Source organism: Dromiciops gliroides, chromosome 1 (genome assembly GCF_019393635.1).
Source record: "Dromiciops gliroides isolate mDroGli1 chromosome 1, mDroGli1.pri, whole genome shotgun sequence".
Taxonomy (NCBI): Eukaryota; Metazoa; Chordata; class Mammalia; order Microbiotheria; family Microbiotheriidae; genus Dromiciops; species Dromiciops gliroides.
The window spans coordinates 378242209-378263243 of NC_057861.1; the positions used below are offsets into that span (position 1 = coordinate 378242209).

Below are 21035 nucleotides of genomic sequence, written 5' to 3' on the forward strand. Positions count from 1 at the left end.
AGCTAGTAAGTGCCAAGTGTCTGAGGCCACATTTGAACTCAGGTCCTCCTAAATCCAGAGCCAGTGCTTTATCCACTGCACCACCTAGCTGCTCCTTTTTCCCCCTCTACCATTTTTCAAGATTCACAAGATTTTTTTCAAATGTGGTCACTGAAGAGTCAGAAATAACTGAAGAAGACTGAACAAGACGATCTCATGCTAAATTCTAATAATAATTTAGATTTAGAGTTTGAAAGAAACTGAGAAATCACTGATTTTATTTTTATAATTAAGCTCATTTACTTTATCTTACATACTACCTTCCTGACTATAAGTAAAGCTCTTTAAATCTCCAAGCCTAGGAATTGGAAATGAAGAGGATGCCCATCAACTGGTGAATCGTTAAACAAGTTGTGGTATATGGTTGTGATGGCATGTTATTGTGATATAAAAATGATAAGCAGGATGATTTTAGGGGGAAAAAACTGGAAAAACTTGCGTGAACTGACATAGTCAAGTGAACAGAACCAGGGAAACATTGTACACAATAACAACAACAATTTATAATAAAGATCTGTGAATGACTTTGTTATTCTCAGCAGTAAAATGATCCAATACAAACCCAAAGGACTCATGATGAAGCATGCTATCCAACTCCAGAGAAAGAACTTATACTGAGTACAGACTGAAGCATGCAATTTTTCACTTTTTTTTAAATTGTCTTCTTATAATAAATTACTAATAAGACAATGTTTTACATGATTGTACATGAATAATCTATACTGGATTAGTTACTATCTCAAGGAAGTGGGAAGGGAGAAGGGGCTGAAGTATAGAATTTGGATCTCAATTTTTTTCCAAATATTAAAAATTGTTTTAACATGTAATTTGGGGAAAATGCTATATACCCATATATGTAATTACACACCTATGTAAATTATATACATGCACATATACATGCATATATGTGTGTGCATACATATACACACATGTGTATACACAATATTCTGTACATATGTATACACACATGTATATGGAGAGAGAGAAACCCTTAAAAAATTTCCAAGCCTTAGCTGTTTCTTCTGTAAAAAAGAGAACACTGGCATATCAATAAATCAATAATTATTTATTAAGTCCTACTATGGGCCAGGCATTGTGCTAATCTCTGGGAATACAAAAACAGTAAGAAGATAGTCCCTGCCCTCAAGGAGCTTCCAACCTCCCTTATAATTCAAGATCCTTTTATTATAAAGAATCTTGAGAGTAGAATACTAGGAAAATAGAGCCAGATTATAATTCAAATATATTTTATTTTTCTCTCCCTATGCTCTTATTAATGTATTTGTATATTTATGTCTATGAGATAATAAGGTAACTAATGAACTTGTCAGTATATCGTGGTTTTTTGCTGTGTATAAAGATATTTTTATGATCAAAAGGTAAATGTTAAAATAGAAGCATTTTTCACTAAGCAATTTTCTCAGTGAAATTACCTTGAGTTTCTCTGTTCTATGTACCTTTTTTTTTTGGTTACCTAGTAACTAATCCAGTATACAACATATTCCCTTCTCTCTTAACTATAATTCTTACCTGACGATGAAACTACAATTCCCCCCAATAATTTACACATCAACTCTTCTGGGAAAAAGAAAAGGTCACAATATAGAAATTGTCAAATCCTGAAACCATCCATTTTAACATAATGTCTTATAAGCCTGGATCTAGTTCTCTGGATTTATTCTTATCTTGTGTTGTTCTTCCTCAGTTAGCATGTGTGCTTGATAACCAGAATAGGTAACATCCTCCAAAAATTTCAGGATGGTGATATTATAAGAAGAATTTTGGGCAACCAGAAGTGTTGTACTTTCTCTCCATGATGTATGATATTCAACTACTTTTCTCCTTGCTATTGAGCAAGCTAAGTTCTCTGCTACATCTATTCCAGTCATTGTTTCCTTACCTCTCCTTTGTGGAATCCTTAGTTTCTTTTAAAACTCTGCTATTTTCACATTCTACAAAAGGACTTTTCTAATTCCATCAACTACTAGCAATTTCCATGATGAAATTAACTTCTATTTCCTTCTTATACAAGGTGTCCCTAGTATCTTAGTGATGTTTCAGAATCAAAAGCTTAAGCTTTAATAGAATTAGGAATACTCACTTAATATTCAATAGCTATTTAATAAGTTATTTAAAGTTCTGACACTTGAGTCATCTTATATGTACTTTTATCTATTTGCCTGCATACCTATTCTTTCTTCCAAATAGCATAAAACCTCTTTGAGGGCAGAGCCTATCTATTTTCCTTGTTCTTCTTTCTGTATTTATAGCATGGAGTCTGGAGTATCTTTCTGCAAAATCTCATCAACTCTGAAACTCATATGGTTTACATTTACCTGGTTCTTAAACCTTTTCTCTGTCTAATTCAGGAAAGTGGAGGGTGTAAATCAAAATTCTCTTCCCTGTTCCTACTTTTAAATAGCGGGCTCAGGACTATCATCTCATAATTTTCCAACTTGTCACAGGACATCTTAATGCATCTAGGGTCTCCCCAGCCTTTTCAGTATTTTTTTAATATATTGTCTTCCTCTATTAGAGTGTGGGCTCCTTGAAAATCAAGATTATATTTTTCATTTCTTTGTTTCAGCAGTTTAACACAACACCTGGTACATTTAGGTACTTTGTAAATGTCTAGGGACTGATTTATTGAATGAATATTAAGTGCTAAATAAGTGCTAGTTGATTAATGGCTTGACAGACCACCAATAAAGCTTTTGAGAACAAGGAGACAAAACATGTACTATTATAAGATATAAATAGAAAGTCCTTAAAGAAAGGATTAGAAGCACCACCTTCCAGGTAAAATAGTGTTAATTTTATCATTATATTCTTTTTAGTGAGAGTAAAGAATTATTGTTAGGCAAATATCTATGAGGCAAAATTCCTAAGAGTCTCAATGTTTATAATAACTATTTTATTATTTATTTCTAGCATGAATTAGTAATTATGATGCTTAATAAAATTAGACTGCATTTCTGTTATATCAGAAGCAATATCACTTTTTTCCTTTTCATTTGGTGACATTTTTCCCAAGGAAGCAAGAAAATTAGTAAAAAGAAATATAAAAGAGATACCATTATCCTCATTTTAGCAATAATAAAACTAAGAAATGGGGAGATATTCATATTCTATATCTAGGGCTCAAAGGCATGTTACCCTTTGTGGTTATTCTCAAAGTGAAGTAGTCAATTTTCTTATACTTCCTGCCTTTTCCTGGCCAAACTGATTCAAGTAATTTCATTCCTTTGTATTAATTTTACTCTTTGTTTAATAAACCAGGATATTTAACATACACACCCACTGCTTGAGTAAAAGCTTCATATAAGTATCTATTAAAATAAAATAATTTTCATTTTTATGATGTTTTTTAGTGGTTTCCACAACTAGCATTTTTCACTTGTCTTCTCAGAGAAAATATAAATTAACTGAGAGGTTGCTTGGTCTAGTCAATAGATTGCTGAATTTAGAGGCAGAAAAAATTTAATTTAAATCCCACTTCAGATATCTACTAGAATTGTGATTCTAAACAAGATATTTATGTGGTTTTAATGTTTCCTTATCTGTAAAATGGGTATAACAATAGCACCAGCATCAGAAGTTTATTTGAAACAAAATAGCATGCAAAATTATCCTCTTCTATGTAAATATTACCTATCATTATTATTATGGCCACCCTTACAGTAAAATTATTCATAGAATTTCTCAAACTCTTCATTCTCTGAAACAGATGGTTGCCCACAAGTTGGAATTATTTTCATGGTCAAAATTATTCAAATGTCTATCTTGAGCATTGTATAATAATATAACCAAATGCCCCACAGAATGGGTCATTTTATTCCACTAGACAGACAATAACAGCAATAAATCTCAAAATTTAACTCGCAAAAAAGAAGTTGTAGCTATGCTTCTATTTGACTGAAGCTTTCTTTCTTCCCCTGCCTTCATGTATAGGAAGATTGTCAATATTTATATAATTCATTTTTTCCAGTAGTAAATCTACTAATTGTTCACTGGGTAAGTGATAAAGTATATATATAATGCAGAGCTAAGTACAACACCTAAATATGGGTTATTCTTAGCATGATCTGGGCCCTTTTCTGTAACTATCACTGCAGGGAAGCACAAAGGGCTTAGCATAATTCAGTCTATCAAAGTACAAGCATTTATGAAGTGTCAACCACATGCCTCAACTTATCAATGTATTTTGTTTCAAAGTTTGAATCTGAAGACTTTCTAGCATAGTAGAATTTACCATGACTGACAATTGTACTCTGCCTTCAAGAACCTACCATCACCACTCTGCCATATCATAGAAGGAGCTTGTGAAGATAGAAATGGCATTTTGAGAAACATTTGCCAAATAAATAGACTTCATGTGTTCAGGTAGCTATGCTCCATTCAAGCATTTGTAAGTTGTTTTTTGTTTTGTTTGTTTGTTTTAAACTTCTACCTAGAGCACAAAGGTTTAGCATTTGGGAATTCTGGGTTTTAGATACAACTTTTTATGTAACTGGAGTCTCCAAGACAATGGAATTTCATTGGAATATGAAATTGAATTTCCTAGATAGGGATATTCTACTGAAAATTATAGCCTTTTTTCTATTTGAAGAGAGTAGAATTGGTTTCTATTTATTGTTGTCATTCTCTGCACTAAAGTGGTGAAATTCATTTCAACTCAACTAAGATTTTATTAAACATTAACTGTGTATATGACATAAAACCTCTACAAGGAGGTTATATCCAAACCACATCTGAGAATTGGACTACACCTATCTCAGGTCAACTTCTATTCTATGAAATCATAGGGATATTCTGGGGAAATGTGTGTGAATTGTAGTTCATATTGGAATAAGGATGTTACTTTAAGTTTTCTGTCAAAAGTTAGGAAATCTTTTCTTTTTTATCCTCATGAAGTGTAATAAGAGGTGCTGCACTGGCAAAATCATGTTTAAAATTCTAGAGTAGGGGCAGCTAGGTGGCACAGTGGATAGAGTACTGGCCCTGGATTCACAAGTACCTGAGTTCAAATCCAGCCTCAGATAATTGACATTGACTAGCTATGTGACCCTGAGCAAGTCACTTAACCCCAATTGCCTCACTAAAAAAAAAATCTAGAGTATACATTTCTTGGCTTTTATTTAAGAACATTACTCACTGGAGATATATATATATATATATATATATATATATATATATATATATATATATATATAATATATATATATTATATATATATATATATATATATATATATATATTAGGGAGATATCCTTTTGCATGACCTTCTCTGACTATCGGTCTCTCAAGGTTTTTACTGTTTCTGAAAGATGAGCTATTCTGAAAGAAAACTAAAACAAACAAACAAAAATAACTAAAACATATATTACTAGAAAGAATACAATTAAATGTGCAGACCAAAAATATTTTGATATAGTCATAGGTTATTTTGTGACAAATTATACTTATTTTATTTTCACTGACCAACATAAACAAATAAATTAATTTTAAAACCATTTATTTCACATGTCTGGTTTTTTTCCCCAAATAACTGAATGTTTTTCATACTAACATGGCACTTATAGATGAATGATCTGCTAGAAAAGTGTAATTGTGTCAAACCAAGTAGTGATATAATGAAAAAATACAAAGCCTTAGTAAGACCCCATTTTAGGAATTTAATTCTCAAAGAAAAAGTGTAGGAACTTGAGTATTCAAAATGCTTGTCTAAAGCACTAGTTCTGGGAAAACCTAAAGAAAAGAACACCTGAACCAATTAGATTTAATCCTTTACAGATAATACTGTATTTAACACCATTGAGCTCAAGATTCTAATACAGAGATATTACTGTGAAAAGAGAGCAAACCTTTGTGAAAAAGATAGAAAATTTTGAGGCTAGTCTAGATCCATATAATGAGGGTAGTAATCCAAATGATTTTGATAAGCTGAGCCTTTGATCTGAAGCAGTCTTCTAAATGGTCTGCTATTTACCAGCCCTGAACCAGTGAGTTTTCAGGTCACAGTGGGTTTTGTTAACAATCATATATCCTTATACTGAATAGAATTATTAGGAATCATGATTCATCATAGATTCGGCTTACAATAAATTGTTTCCCCCCAAAAAATTAGCTTACAAAAACTTCAATTTGTGTTCGTCAGACTCAATATTCTGATACATTTGGTTTATTTGACAATTAAAAAACAAAACCTACAAAATTTTCTCCTTTGCTTCTCTTCTTTCCATAATCTCAAGGAGCAATAACAAGGAAATTAGGCACATATGTTATATTACTGAAGCACAGCTGTTGATTACAGATCTTGTCAGACAAAAAGCAAATATATTCTCAGCTTTCAGTAATGCAATATAAACCTTGAAACTGATGTGCTGATTTCAATACTACCAGAATTAAATTAGTTTCTTTTTGTTGTTATTATTCTTTTTTTCTCTTTCCACTGATGTAATTAAATTAATTATAACTAAGATTCTATTAAGTACTGTCTATGTATAAGACATAAAGAAGGTATTGAAGGAGGTTATATATAAATATCCCACCTGAGAGCTGACCTCCATATGCCTCAGACCGAACTCTGAATTTGCATGTGTCCAGTAAAATAAAACAATTTAAATATGGCAAAATAAACTTGGGGGAAGAGTGACAACCTTGCAATACAAGGGGCTGTAGCCTTGAAGAGAGACAGGCAGGTGGGGTCAGGATGGAAATCTGGATGGAAAGGAATTGTTTCATCTCTTGTTTTAAATTACCCCTAATAAAAATGTAGTGCCTTTGGCTGGAAGCAGGTTTATGGGGTAATCAAGAAGACAGGAATATTAGAGATGTGAGCCAAGAGGGACAGGCAGCAGGAACAGAATTGCCAAGAGGTGTTTCTGTACCCAGTTTCCTCCTGCATCCATATTCTGACACCACAGAAAAGCCAAGTCATCCAGAATCATGGTTTTTGGAAAAGATAGTGAAGTAATTTGGAGGTGCAGTTGTTGGTATACATGTATGGATATCTTTGAAAGAGAAAACTGTAGGGAATCTTTATTCAGAAGTTTTTTTTTTTCTTTTAGGGGAGTGGTGTTACTAATACAAGTATGCATGAGAATTTGACTGAAGCTTTCTTTCTTCCCCTGCCTTCATGTATAGCAAGATGCAGACCATAGTAATTTTCTTATCATTGGCTTCTTGTGTGTGTGTTGTTTTTTTCTTTACAGGGCAATGAGGGTTAAATGACTTGCCCAAGGTCACACAGCTAGTAAGTGCCAAGTGTCCGAGGCCAGATTTGAACTCAGGTCTTCCTGAATCCAGGGCCAGTTCTTTATCCACTGTGCCACCTAGCTGCCCCAGTAAGTTTCTTTAGTGACAAGGAAGATCAAGGTGCATCCTGAGAAGAGGATAGCAATTTCAGGGATCCTATATCCAAAGCTTCCAAGAACAATATGAATTGGTCTTGGGCCATAGAGGCACTCAAAAAAGGTTTTGAATATAAAGTAAGAGAGGTAGACAAAAAATTGGAAAGAGAAATGAGAATGATGCAGGAGGGTCATGAAAAAACTCAACAGCTTGAAAAGCCAAATTGGCCAAATGGTAAAGGAGGTACAAGAGCTCTCTGAAGAAAATCATTACTTAAAAACTAGGATTGAGCAAATAAAAGCTAATGACTTTATGATAAATCAAGACAAAATAAAGTGAATCCAAATGAATAACATAATAAAGGACAATGTGAAATATCCCCTTGGAAAAAAATAGCTGACTTGGAAAATAAATCCAGGACAGATAACTGGAAAATCATTGGACTTCTTGAAAACCATGACCAAAATAAGAGTTTAAACAGCATTTTCCAGGAAATTGTCAGGGAAAATTTCCCTGATATTCTAGAAACAGAATGTAAAATAGAAATTGAAAGAATCCACCAATCACCTCCTGAAGGAGACCTCAAAAAAAAACCTACCAGGAATATAATATCCAAATCCCAGGGCTGCCAGGTCAAGGAGAAAATATTGCAAGCAGCCAAAAAGAAACAATTCAAGTACTGTGAAACCACAGTTAGGATAGCACGAGATCTAGCACCTTCTATATTAAAGGATCACAGGGCATGTGATATGATATTCCAGAGGGCAAAGGAATTGGAATTACAACCAAGAATAACCTACCCAGAAAAAATGATTATAATCTTTCAGGGGAAAAATGGGACTTCAATGAAAAAGAGGACTTTCAGGTGTTTGTGATGAAAAGACCTGAACTGAATAGAAAATTTGACTTTCAAATGCAAGAACTGAGGGAAGCATCCAATGGTAAACAGGAAAAAGAAATTAAGAGGAATGTTAAAAGGTTAAACTATTTATATTTCTACATGGGAAGATGATACATCTAACTCTTGAGAACTCTCTCAGCATTTTGGCAGATGATAGCAATAAATATAGACAGAATTCACAGGTGGGAATTGATTAGGAAGGGATGATATTTGTAAAGCATTTATTATTTGTTTATCTTTTTTTCTGGGGTGGTTGTAGTTGGGTGGGATGCTGGGGGTTACACAGTAGGTGAGTGAATATGCCTTACACTCATCAGAATTGGATCAAAACCCTTAATCTCATCAGAGTTGGATCAAGAAGGGAATAGCATACACACTCAATAGAGTGGAGTAATCTATCTAAAACTTCAGAAAAGTAGGAGGGGAAGGGGATAAGCAGGGAGGCGTGGAAAAGGGAGGGCAGATTGATGGAGGGAGCAGTCAGAAGCAAATCCCTTTTGAGGATGGTTAGGGTGAAAGAAGATAGAATATAGAGTAAATATCATGGGAAAGGTAATAGAATGGAGGGAAATAGTTAACAATAATAACTGAAATAATCTTTAAGCAGAGACAAGAGTAATGTGAGATGATGATTGATTGATTGATGATTGGATGAAGATGGGGATTGATTGATCGTAGTGAGGATGGATTGAGGATGATGATGAGATTTGATTGATGATAATAAAATGTATGGTATTTTCTGGGCTATTGTGAAGAAAATTCTTTGTCAGGTATAAGGTACTATATAAATGTTATCTAGTATTGTTGCAAGAGTCAAACTCATGGGTATATTGTAAGGAAATCTTTCTTTAAAGTACTATATAAATGTAGTTTACTATAAAAACAATCATGAGCAGGATGCTATCAGAAAAACTCAGAAAGGCCTACCTGAGGTGATGTAACGTGAAATGGCCTATATCCAAAATAGTAGCAATATTTAAAGATGATGGGCTGTGACATGTACAAAAATATTTATAGCTGTTCTTTACATGGTAGCAAGGAATTGGACGTTGAGGGGGTGCCCATCAATTGGGGAATGGCTGGACAAGTTGTGGTATATGAATACAATGGAATACTATTGCGCTATCAGAAATGATGAGCAGGAGGAGTTCAGAGAAACCTGGAGGGTCTTGTGTGGGCTGATGATGAGTGAGATGAGCAAAACTAGAAGAACATTGTACACAGTAACATCAACATTGAGTGTTGATCTACTGTGATGGAATATATTCTTCTCACCAATGCAATGGCACAGAAGAGTTCCAGGGAACTCGTGATGGAAGAGGATCTCCAAATCCGGGAAAAAAAAAAAAAGAACTGCAGAGTATATATGCTAAATGAACCATAGTATTTCTTTTGTTTTTGATGCTGTTGGTTTTTTTTTCTATTTTGAGGTTTTCCATCATTGCTCTGTTTTTTTTCTCTTATACCATGACTAATGCAGAAATAGGATTAATGTTATTATGTGTGTGTGTGTATATATATATATATATATATATATATATAACCTATATCAGATTACCTGCTGTCTAGGAGAGGGGGGAGGGAGGGGAGGGAGGGAGAAAAATCTGAAATTGTAAAGCTTGTATAAACAAAGGTTGAGAACTATCTTTACATGTAACGGAAAAAAAATACTTTATTAATTTTTTAAAAAAATGATGGGCTGTGAATGACTTTTTTTTTTCAGCAATGCAATGATCCAAGATAACTCTGAAGGTCCTATGAAAAATGTAGTCCATCTGCAGAGAGAGAACTGATGGTGTCTGAATACAGATTGAAGCATAAAAAATGATGCTTCCCAATTTCAGTTACTTCACTGCTTTATTAAAAATTTCTGATTACCCCAATAAAGAAGAAACCCTACAAACCTCACTGGAGTTCAAGACTATGTAATACTCTATTTATAGACTGTTCACATTCGTGTTCATTCCTGATGCTGGCTTCATGTATAAGGTGAAACTAATATTGATTGATTCATGGTAAAAAAAGATAATAGCTGTAATATTGTTGGCTATTAATCAAGCATATGTATGTGTAAAGGATGACTGTCCAAATTAAAATGTTGACAGATCTTTTCAACTTGAGGGAAGTCTTAATGACAGCTTACTCATCATAAATTTATGAAGGAGAACATGCAATATGACATTCATGTGTATGAGCATCATGAAAATTGATGGAGATACAGAGAACCCTACCAGAATTATTTAAAGGACAATGTCATATGTCTTTGGCATTAGGCCTTGAAAAACCCTTTTTCTTTTTGAATTTTGAGAAACATTAGGATGATATACACACATATGAGCCCAAATTACCAACATTTGCTGGATTATGGAGAAAGGGAATTCCAGAAAACAAAGGAAAACAAACAAAAATACTCCTTCATTGACTAGAGTAAAGCAATTGACCATTTGCATCACAGCAAAATGGGCCAAATCCTCAAAGAGATGGATGTACTAGATCATCTTACATGTCTCCTGAGAAACCTGTATACAGTTAAGAAACTGAAGTGAAAACCAAACATCAAACAATTGACTTATATAAGATGGGAAAAGGAGTATAAGAAGGCTGTATATAGTTATCTTGTTTACTTTATTTCTGGGGGGGGGGGGCGTAAGGTACATCATGCAAAATGCAGGCAAGATGAATCAAAAGGTGGAAATAAGACTGCTGTGAGAAGTAGTAAGGATCTCAGTTATCTAGCAGATAGCACTCTGATGGTAGGAATTGAAGAATTAAGAAGCCTCTTAAGTGTGGAAGAAAAGAATATAAAAACTAGCTTGAATATTAACATAAAAAACACTAACATTTTGGCAATTGATCCTATCACTGCATGAAAAACAGAGGGAGAAGAGAGGGAAGCAGGGTGAGGTTTTAAATTCTTGTGCTCAGAGATCACTGAAGAGAGCAACTATAGATATGGATTTAAGAGACACTTCCAGAACCAAGATGGTAGAGGAAAGGCTGCAACTTTCAGAGCTCCCTGTGATCCATTCACATACCTCCCAATAATGCCATAAAACAATTCCAGTAGTAGAAGAACCCACAGAAGGACAAGGTGAGATCATTTTCCAGCCAAAGTTAGCTTAGAAGATTGATAGGAAAGGTCTGTTGTACTGGGGCGGGAGTGCAGATCAGACCCAGGACACAAATCCAAAAATGTAGCTTCAGGCAGGCAAGAGAAAGAGACCTCCAGAGCCTTTGAATTGGCTTCAGTGGCAGATTCTTCTGAAACTCAGCTCACTGTCCAATAAGAGGGTCAAGCAGGCAGGCTAGGGCTAGATTACAGGGGTTGCTGTTGGTGCTGAGGTGGAACTCAGTTGTCTTGCCTCTGCTGGGAATCAAGAAGCAGTCTTGAGTGCCAGGATCAGGTTCAGGAGAGGCACAGGCACACTTGAAGCTAGCACCCATAGTGAGATATAATTATGTTTCCAGGTTAAAGAGCAAGGAAGCCTAGGGTTATTTATGGACCAGGCCACTGGCTAGGGGAGTGACGAACTTGCCTTTCCTTAAATCAATCCACCTGGGATCTCCTAAAGTTTGGGGGAGTGCATCCAGGAGGCAGGTCACCATTATAAGGAGAAAAAGGTCAAGAAATAGGCTAGAAAAATATTACCAGACAGAAAAAAATTGGACCACTGAAAGTTTCTTTGGTAACAAGGAAGATCAGAATATACCCTCAGAAGAATGTAACAAAGTCAAAGCTCCAACATCCAAAGCTTCCACGAAAAATATGAATCAGCCTCAGGCCATGGACACACTCAAAAAGGAGTGTAAAAATAAAGTAAGAGAGGTAGAGAAAAAAATGGAAAGAAAAATGAAAATGATGCAGGGAAGTTATGAAAAAAAGTCAACAGCTTGAAAAGCCAAATGGAAAAGCTCACTGAAGTAAATACTTGCTTAAGAATTAGCACAAAGGGAAGCTAATGACTTTATGACAAATAAAGACAGAATAAAGCAAATCCACCTGAATGAAAATATAGAGGGCAATGTGAAATATCTCCTTGGAAAAACAGCTGATTCAGTATAGATAATTTGAAAATTATTGGATTACCTGAAAACCATGATCAAAAAAAAATAGCTTAGACATCATCTTTGAAGTGATTGTCAAGTAAAATTGCCCAGATGTTCTAGAAGTAGAAGGTAAAATAGAAATTGAAAGAATCCACTAATCACATCCTGTAAGAGACCCCAAAATGAAAACTCCCAGTAATATTATAGTCAAATTCCAGACCTCCCAGGTCAAGGAGAAAATACTGGAAGCGACCAGAAAGAAACAATTCAAGTACTGTGGAGCCACAGTCAGGATAACACAAGATCTATCAGCTTCTACATTAAAGGATAAGAGGGCAAAGGAATTAGGATTACAACCAAAATCACCTACCCAACAAAACTGGCATTATCTTTCCAGAGAAAAAATGGGACTTCAATGAAAAAAAGGACTTTCTGTCAGTTGTGATGAAAAGACCTGAACTGAATAGCCAACTCTGATGAGATTAGGCCTTTGAGCTAATTCTGTTTTCTAAATTTTTCTTCTTCCCTCCTTCCTCAACCCTCTCTATGAAATCAAGCAATTCAATATGTCATACATGTGCAGTTTTGAAGAACATCTTGACCTTCCTCAAAAGTGTTTTGCTTTTTACTGCTCCCTCCACCAATCTGCCCTTCCTTTCTTCCCCTGTTCTCCCCCCCCCCCATTATCTCCTTCCCCTTCCACTTTCTCTCAGGGCAAATATATATTACTATACCCATTTAAGTATGTATGTTATTCCCTCTTTGAGCCAATTGTGATAATAGTAAGTTTCACACACTCCCGCACTCCTTCCCCATCTTCCCCTTCCCTCCATAAGTGTTTTTCTTGTTTCCTTCATGTGAGGTACCTCTCCCCAGTCCACCTCCCTCCTTCCTCCTCCCCCAGTGCATTCCTCCTACTGCTCAACCCTATTTTAAAGATGTCATCATAGGTTAGCTAGTTGGCACAGTGGACCCAAGAGGCCCTGAGCCCAAATCCGGCCCCAGACATAAGCCACCACACTCTTTCTGCCCCACAAAAAAAGGATAAACAAAAAATAAATGCTTTACAGATATCATACCTTCATATTCAGTACACACCTGTGCCATCTGTCTAAGTGTATTCCTTTCAGCTACCCTAATACTGAGAAAGAATTTATGAGTTTGAAGTATTATCTTTCCATGGAGGAATGTAAACAGTTTAATCTTTTAACATTTCTCATGATTTCTTTTTTCCTATATAACATTTTATGCTTTTCTAGGGTTCTGTATTTGTAAGTCAAGTTTTCTATTCAGTTCAGGTATTTTGTGTGTGTGTGTGTGGGGGGGCAATGGGGGTTAAGTGACTTGCCCAGGGTCATACAGCTAGTAAGTATCAAGTGTCTGAGGCCAGATTTGAACTCAGGTATTACTGAATCCAAGGCCGGTGTTTTATCCACTGTGCCACCTAGCTGACTACCAGTTCAGGTCTTCTCATCAAAAATTCCTGAAAGTCCTCTTTTTCATTGAAGTCCCATTGTTTCCTCCAAAAGATTATATGGAGTCTTACTGGGTAGGTTATTCTTGGCTGTAGTTCCCATTACTTTGCCCTCTTGAATATCATATTCCATGCCTTCTGGTCATTTAATGCAGATGCTGCTAGATCTTGTGTTTTACTTACTGTAGCTCCACAGTATTTGAATTTCTTTTTTCTGGCTGCTTGCAATATTTTCTTCTTGATTTGGGAGCTCTGGAATTTGGCTATAATATTACTTTAGGTTTCTTTTTGTGATCTCTTTCAGGAGGTGATAGTAGGATTCTTTCAATTTCTATTTTACTTTCTGCATCTAGAATATAAGGGCAATTTTCCCTGACAATTTCTTGGAAAATGCTGTCTAAACTCTTATTTTGTTCATGGCTTTCAGGTAGTCCAATGACTTTCAAATGATCTCTCCTGGATCTATTTTCCAGGTCAGCTTTTTTTCCAAGTAGACATTTCATATTTCCCTCTATTTTTTAAAATTAATTTGTATTTGCTTTACTGTGTCTTGGTTCCTCATAAAATCACTAGCTTCCATTTGTTCAATCCTAATTCTTAGGCAATTATTTTCTTTGAGAGCTTTTTTGTCTCCTTTTCCATTTGGCTTTTCAAGTTGTTGATTTTTTTCTCATGACTCTCCTGCATATCTCTCATTTCTCTTTTCATTCTTTCCTCTGCCTCTCTAAATCTTCCTTCTATCTCTCCTATTTCTATTCACATCCCTTTTGAACACTTCCATGACCTGAAACAAATTCATATTTTTCTTGGAATCTTTGGATGAAGGGGCCCTGAGGTTGTTATATTTTTCTGAGGTTGCACCATGATTTTCCTTGTTGTTAAAAAACCTTTTGATAGTTCTCAACTTTCTTTGCTTTCTCATCTTGCTTTCTTTTACTTGACTTTTTATTCCCTCTTACAGTGGGGCCCTACTTCCAAGCTACACTCTCAAAAGTGTCAGAGGGTCTCAGGTGTTTTGGTTTGAGGGAGGGCAGGTTTTTTTCTTGCTTGACCTATTCTATGGTCTGAATATGACCTCAAGCCAACTTGCCAATTAACCAACAAGCAGAACTTTGTGTGCTTTGATGGTTTTTAGCTCAGATGAGCCTGCACCCCTCCCCCACTTGGGACTCCCACCACTCAAGATTCCTTCCTGGTTCTGTGCTGGGGTGGGATAGCCAAATTCCTCCTTTCGTCCTACAGACACTCCTGTATTTTCACTCCAGACAGCCATTTAGCCCTCTCACACAACCATAAACTTAGTTCCAGAGGATGCTCTTGCTGTGGCTGATTCAGAGGCTTGGGGGTAAGTTCCTCTGGCACAGTGTGCCTGGGGTCTCTGTAGGTGTGATTATGATGTTGAACTCTTCTTGTAGCCCAGCATGGCACAGTCTAATCTGCCTTTGGATTCAAAATAATCTCAACCCATCTTTTTGGGTGTTTTGCTGCTTCAGGGATTGTTTTATTGTTGTTTTGGGGGTAACTTTATCAGGAGTTCTGTGCATTTATTCATAACAGCAATATTTTAAGATGATCTGCTGTGAATTTCTTGGTTATTTTCAGCAATACAAAGATCCAAGACAATACTGAAGGTCTTGTGAAAAATACAGACTATCTACAGAGAGAGAATTGATGGTATCTGAATATAGATTGAAGCTTTTTTCTTTTGTTATTTCCTTTATCTGAAGTTTTGTTTTTGTCTATTTTCTTTCACAACCTTGCTAATGTGAAAAAGTTTTGCATGCCTGCTCATGTATTGCTCATATTGAATTGCTTGAGTTCTTGAGGGTGGGAGAGAGGAAGGAAGAGTATTTGAATTGCAAAGTTTAAAAAACTTATTACAAAATTTGTATTTTACATGTAATTTGGGAAAATAAAATTCTAAATAGGAAAAAAAGAATCTATTAAGTACAAGGCACTTTGAGAAGCACACAACAACCAATTTTATAGTTGAGTAAAGTGAATCAGGCAAAAATTAAGTTATTTGCCCATGTTCACTCATCTAGTGAAAGCCTGAAATTGAATTTGAAATCAGGTCGTTCACATGTGTACAAAGTCATCTTTTATTTTTATTTTAATATGTTATATTTCTTTAGCCATTTTCTCTTTATTATAAAAAAACACTCAAGTATTTCCTAGGACATTTTAAAAAATAAAATATGGCACATTTCCTTAAATACCAAAATAATTTTTAAAACAATTCAGTTTTATTATTACAATATGTATCCTAGAAGAACATGGTTTGGCTCTTCCCTTTAGTATCTAGTAGACAGCCTTTTCTATCTCAAATTTACTCTGACCACATTTTATTACAATGTGGTAACTCAAATTAAATTATCTTGCAACCACAGCAAGCAACATAATGAGCTGTGTTCCTCAGAATGTAATTTAAACAGCTCATGTTCCTTATATGTGAAGCTAAATCCCATTATACCTCTTCTTAACCTTTCTATCTACTAGATTCTAGACCCTATAACACACCCTTGCACTATGCACAAGGGAGTTTAATAGTGTGTCTTTGGTTGTCAATGTGCATTAGCAAAATTTGAAGGCTGGCTTACATTTAAAATTTTCTGGTTGCAAATACATGTATATGTATCTAATTTGACTAAGTTACATGAACTTGACCTTTTTTCTGTGATTAAAATATTCTTGAATTTCCTACCTATGGTCAGTTTTTGTTTTAATTCAACAGGACAGCTTCGCTGAGCTAGGGTGTCATTTTAATAGTGTATTTTCTGAGAGTTATTCATTCTCTTTTAACAAAATATAATGACTGTACTGGGATGGTTTCTTTGAACAGAGAAAGTTCTTTAATCTTAAAATGAACTTAGATTAATAACTAATCCCGATTTTTCCTTTTCTCCTTTAGGAATCTGAGTCTCCTCCTCCTCCTCCTCTTCCTTTTCTTGAGCATGATTTCTTGTACTCAGTTGTAATTCAACTTGATTGATGGGAGTTTCATTGTCTATCTGCACCAAGATATTTTCTGGTTCTTCTGTTAGACGTGAAGAATGGGTCATTCCATCCCTTTCTCTGAAGCTAATAATTGATTGAAGGGCCATCTCTTCAACTTGGAGCCAACTGAGCTGGTCATGCAGCACCACCTTTAATCACAGCAGCATGTACTCCTTCTTGCAGAGCTCCTGCAGAATGCTCAACATCTTGCATGCTCATTGCTTCCCTGCACCTCCTTCTCTCGGGCTGTGCGTTTTCAGAGGCTGTTGTCTGATGACAACTAGGCCCCATGCAGAAAAAACCAGGAAGCAGACATTGTAGAAAAGCCAAAGTCAGGAGGAGGAACCAAGATGGTGGAGAGAAGCCAGGAAGTTGCCTGAGCTCTCCCGGGTTTCCCTCAAAAACAACATTAAATCAAGTCTCTGAATATATTCTGAAACAACAGAAACTACAAAAATATAGAGAGACACAATTTTCCAATATGAGATAATTTTAAAGACTCAGGAAAAGTCAGTCTCACTTAGACAAAAGGGGAGTTCAGTGCAGCTCAACACAGTGCACAGGGGGTCTGGGCATATCAACAGGAAACTCTTGGCCACAGAACTGCAACTGAGGCACCTTGGTCCTGGCTAAGCAGGCTGGTGGTGCAATAGGCCAGTTATGAGAGCCACCAACACTGGCTGAGAAGCACAAAAACCTCACAGTCAAATGTAGAATGGCAGAAATAGCAAATGCATCCTTCTCAGATCATGATGCAATAAAAAATTACATGCAATAAAGAGCCATGTAAAGGTAGACTGAAAATTAATTGGAAACTAAATAATTTCATTCTAAAGAATCGGTGTGTCAAACAACAAATTATAGAAACAATCAATAACTTCATCCAAGAGAATGACAGTAATAATACAACATACCAAAACTTATGTGATGCAGCCAAACTGTGTTTGGGGAAATTTTATATCTCTAAATGTCTACATCAATAAAAAAGAGAAAGTGGAGATCAACAAATTAGTTATGCAACTTAAAAAGCTAGAAAAAGAACAAATACAACACTCATTCCTATTAAAAACACTAGAGAGGAGGAAGCTAGGTGGCACAGTGGATGGAGCACTGGCCCCGGAGTCAGGAAGACCTGAGTTCAAATCCGACCTCAGACACTTGACACTAACTAGCTGTGTGACCCTGGGCAAGTCATTTCACCCCAATTGCCTCACAAAAAAAACCAAACCAAAACAAAACAAAAACCAAACCCCCAAAACAAAAAACTATAGAGAGCATAGGAATAGGTAGAACTTTCCTTAAAATAATAAGCAGTATCTACCTAAAAACATCAGCAAACATTATATATAATAGGGATGTAAGAGGAATTTTCAATAAGATCAGGAGTGAAACAGAGATGTCCATTATCACCTCTAGTATTTAATATTGTACTAGAAATGTTAGCTTTAGCAGTAAGAGGGAAAATGAATGAAAACAATTAGAATAGGCAAGAAGGAAAGAAAACAATATCACTCTTTTCATATGATAAAGTGGTATATTTAGAGAATCCTAAAGAATAACTAAAAAAACTACTCGAAACAATTAACAACTTGAACAAAGTTACAGGATATAAAATAAACACACATAAATTATGAGCATTTCTATACATGATCAACAAAGCTCAACAGCAAAAGACAGAAGGAAAAATTCCATTTGAAGTAACTGTAGACCATATAATTTACTTGGTTGTCTACATTTCAAGACAAACCCAGGAACTCTATGAACACAATTATAAAACGCTTTTCACACAAGTAAAATCAGATATAAAGAATTGAAAAAATATTAATTGCTCATGGATAGGTTGAGCTAATATAATAAAAAATGAAAATTCTATATAAATTAATTTACTTCTTCAGTGCCATACCCATCAGACTACCTAAAATCATTTTATGGAGATGGAAAGAATAATAACAAAGTTCACCTGGAAGAACAAAAGGTCAAGAATATCAAGGGAACTAATGAAAAAAATGCACAGGAAAATGGGCTAGCCATACCAAATCTGAAGCTATTCTATAAAGAGGCAGACATCAGAACTATTTGGTACTAGCTAAGAAATAGACTGGTGGATCAATGGATTAAGTTAGGAAACAGGAAACCAAGTAGTAAATGTCTTTAGTAATTTACTGTTTGATAAACACAAAGATTCTGGCTTCTGGGATAGGAACTCAGTATTTGACAAACACTTCTGGGAAAACTTGAAGATACAATGGAAGAAACTAGGCATAGACCAATATCTTACACAGTATACCAAAATAAATTCAAAATGGGTACATGATTTAGACATAAAGGGTGATACTATAGGTAAATTAGGAGAGGAAAGAATAGTTTGCCTCTCAGATCTATGGAGAAGAGAGCAATTTATGAGTAAACAAGAGATAGAAAATATTATTAAATGCAAAATGGATGATTTTGATTACATTAAATTAAAAAGTTTTGTAAAAATAGAAGCAATGAAGCCAAAATTAGAAGGGAAACAGAAAGCTGGGAAACAATTTTTATAGCCAATGTTTCTGATAAAGACTTCATTTCTAAAATGTACAGGGAACTAAATCAAATTTATAAGAGTAAAAGTCAGTTTGCAATTGAGAAACGGTCAAAGGATATGAACAGGCAGTTTTCAGATGAAAAATTCAAAACTATCTATTCCTATATGAAAAAATGTTCTAAATAACTATTGATTGGAGAAATGCAAATTAAAAGAACTCTGAGGTACCACCTGACACTGATCAGGTGGGCCAATATGAGAAACAAAAAGGAAAATAATAAATCCTTGAGGTGTGGAAAAATTGGAACACTAATGCATTGTTGGTGGAGTTGTGAACTGATTCAACCATTCTGGAGAGCAATTTGGAACTATGCCCAAATGACTATGGGACTGAGCATAATCTTTGAACCAATAAAAGCGCTACTAGGTTTGTAACACAAAGAGATCATAAAAAAGGGAAAAGAATCAACATGTGCAAAAATATTTATAGCAGTTCTGTTCATGTTGGCAAAGAATTGGAAATTGAGGGAATGCCCATCAGTTGGGGAATGGCTGAACAAGTTGTGCTATATGAATATAATGGAATATTATTGTGCTGTAAGAAATGATGAGCAGGCAGATTTCAGAAAAACCTGGAAAGATTTAAGTGAACTGATGCTGAGTAAAGTTAGCAGAACCAGGAGAACATTGTACACAGTAACAGCAACATTGTGTGATGATCAACTGTGATAGTCTTGGCTCATCTCATCAGTAGAATAAATAATCCAAGACATTTCAAAAGAACTCATGATGGAAAATGTTCTTCACATCCAGAAAAAAGAACTGTGTATTCCAAATGCAGATTGAACCATACTGTTTTTACTTTTGTTTTTATGTTTGTTGAGGTTTTTCCCTTTTGTTCTGATTCTTTTTGCACAAGATGACTAATGCAGAAATCTGTTTAATATGATTGTACATATACAACCTATATCAAATTACTTTCTGTTTGGGGAATGGGGGAGGGGAAAAGGGAGGGAAAATTTGGAACGAAAAGTCTTATGAAAACAATTTTTGAAAGCTACCTTTACATGTAACTGGAAAATAATAAAATAAGTTTTTGATTAAAACATTTTTAATTAAAAATCTAGTCATCTTTTAATAATAAAAATATATTCTAAAAGAGGTTCAAGGTTTGAACTGTGTTTTCACAGTGGCTATTCTCTCAGTTATTCATCTTTATCACTTTTGAAATCAAAGCTATACTGTTTATTCAAGAGTGTTCCTATCAAAAATCTTCAGCAAACAGCAAAAGCAGGGTAAATATTTCAATCTACTCAGATGTATATTTCCTTCAACCACCCCTTTTCCTCTTTTTCCCTCTCTTCCTATCCCATCCAGGTTTTCCCAAGATGGAATTTTTGCCACTTATGGATCTTAGAATAAAATTGAATGCAGTAAAACAAGAGCTATTTCTACATTACCCCTTTTGGTTGCCAAGTTTTGTTTATTCATTAGAGATAACTTGCCTTACTTTGGCTCCATTATTTTACCTGCTGTGCATTTTTCTGACTTAATAACTTAACTTTACAGTAAACATGATTTCCTCCCATTGAATAAAACTTACATTCCCAATGATATAAGATAAGAAGGATGATTATTTATAAATTCTTGGCTTTGAATCTTAATGTCTCCAAGATGCATAATATATTCACCCTAGAGAA

General features: G+C 35.0%; 1 pseudogene; it reads right to left on the reverse strand.

The window, feature by feature from the left end:
* Positions 1-16672: 16672 nt before the first annotated feature.
* Positions 16673-17017, reverse strand: LOC122749455 (annotated as a pseudogene).
* Between the last annotated feature and the right edge of the window lie 4018 nt (positions 17018-21035).